Below are 2,075 nucleotides of genomic sequence, written 5' to 3'. Positions count from 1 at the left end.
CTCAGTTCGAGTCCACCAGCCACCCATGGGAGAAAGATGGAAGTTTCTGCTCCTGCAAAGATTTAAGGCCTCTGAAACCCTAGACAGGGTTGCTGTGAGTTAGCACCAACATCACAGCACTTAACAACAACAAAATGGAAAAAAGATTGGAGTTGTCAAAGACTCTATTTTGCTTGGATTCATTCGAAAGCAGCAGTTGAAAAAAAAAAAAAATGACACTAGGCAAATCTGCTGCAAAAAACCTCTCTAAAGTGTTCAAGAGCAAAGATGTCAGTTTGAGGACTAAAGTGAACTTGACCCAAACTATAGTATTTTCAATAGATTCATAGGCATGTGAAAGTTGGACAATGAATAAGGAAGACCGTGGAATTTGAGGTATGGTGTTGAAGAGGAATATTAAAAGTCTAGTGGACTGCCAGAAGAAAAACTTTGTATTGGAAGAAGTACAACCAGAATGCTCCTTAGAAGCCAGGTTGTATACTTCAGACACGTTATCAGGAGGGACCAGTCCTTAGAGAAGGACATCATGCTTTGTAAAGTGGAGGGTCAACGAAAAAAGAGGAAGACCACTGAGATGGACAGTGGCAACAGCAATGGGTTCAAATGTAACAATGATTGTGAGGATGGCACAGGACCATGCATTGTTTTGTTCTGTTGTTCATAGGATCACCATGAATCAGAACTGAATCAACATTACCTAACAACAATGACAAATGATCAAGAACAAATGTCAGAGTCTCTTCTGCCATCTATATTGGTCCTTCTTTCCAGTATATTAAATGACCTTTTGAAAATGTATGATGTTCTTTTTTCAATTTTTTTTTTTCCAAATTTTATTGTGAAGTGAAGATTTACAGAGCTGACAATCAGTTTTGCATTAAATAAGTCATACAGTTCGTTTCTTTTCAAGGATTGAAATGCCCTCCAAGTAACATCATTATTCCACTTCCATCCTTTGATTCTTGCTCCCATTCCACCCTCCTTCCCGACCCTTCTGAACTGCTTCCTTGGGTAAATGCTGCCTTTTTCATCTTGAATGATTGACCGTTCCATGATGAGCATACCTTAGTAGTGCTGTACCTATCTACCACATGGCTGAAAATTGAACCTCAAGTGTGAAGTCACTTCTAAGACCTGAAGAGTGACCAAGGGCCATCCTCCAGTTTCTTTCTGACCATTCAGCCCTGCCTTTTTTTTTCATCATTCTGAGTTTTTCCCCACATTGTCTCCCACTCTTTCAGAGCAGTTGGTAATGGTACCAGCTAGATCTACTGGTCTGAGAGTCATGGAAACTGATATTCACATGTTTCATTAATCCATTGGACTAATTGATTCTAAAGGTCTTCAATATTCATCACTCTTCTTTCCTCCAGAGAGGGAGAGAACAATAGTTATTAAACCTTCCAGGGCATTCTTGTGCTTTTAAGACCCCAGTTGCTAATCACAAAAGGAGGCTGTAGAACATTGTTTTAGTCTATTTTTGTCTTTGTGTGTAAGGTGTGTTTTTTGAAGACAACATATTGAAGTATCGAGTTTTGTCATTGAGTCTATTACTTCCTGTCTCTTGATTGTTGCATTTAATCTCCTTATATTCCGTGCAAATAACAATAAGTATGAATTGGCTATTGTCATTTTGCTGTGTGTGATAATTTTTGTTTTGTTTTTTATTTATTTTGGTGCTGCTGGGTTTTTTTGTTTCACATAATTTTCTGTGCTGAGTTCATTTTCTTTGTGTATTTTCCCATTATTGTCTTCATTGCTGTTGTTTCAATGTTTATCTTTGTAATTTTACTCTTTTTTGTTTTCATGTGAAGGTATGTTAATTTTGTTTGCGATTGTTGTTGCTAAGTATCTGCGAGTCAGTTCTATTTCATAGTGACACTGCATAGGCTTTCCAAGACTGGAAATCTTTGTGGAAGGAGAAAGCATCACCTTTCTCCCATAGAACTGCTGGTAGGTTCAAACCGCCAACCTTGTGATTTGCAGTCCAATGCTTATCCTACAGAGCCATATAATTTATTAATTTATTCCCCAATTGAAAGCAGTGTATTTTATCTTTATATGTATTGGACTTC

This window comes from Chrysochloris asiatica, unplaced genomic scaffold (genome assembly GCF_000296735.1).
Source record: "Chrysochloris asiatica unplaced genomic scaffold, ChrAsi1.0 scaffold00280, whole genome shotgun sequence".
In the NCBI taxonomy this organism is placed as follows: Eukaryota; Metazoa; Chordata; class Mammalia; order Afrosoricida; family Chrysochloridae; genus Chrysochloris; species Chrysochloris asiatica.
Note: the sequence above shows the minus strand (reverse complement) of the source record.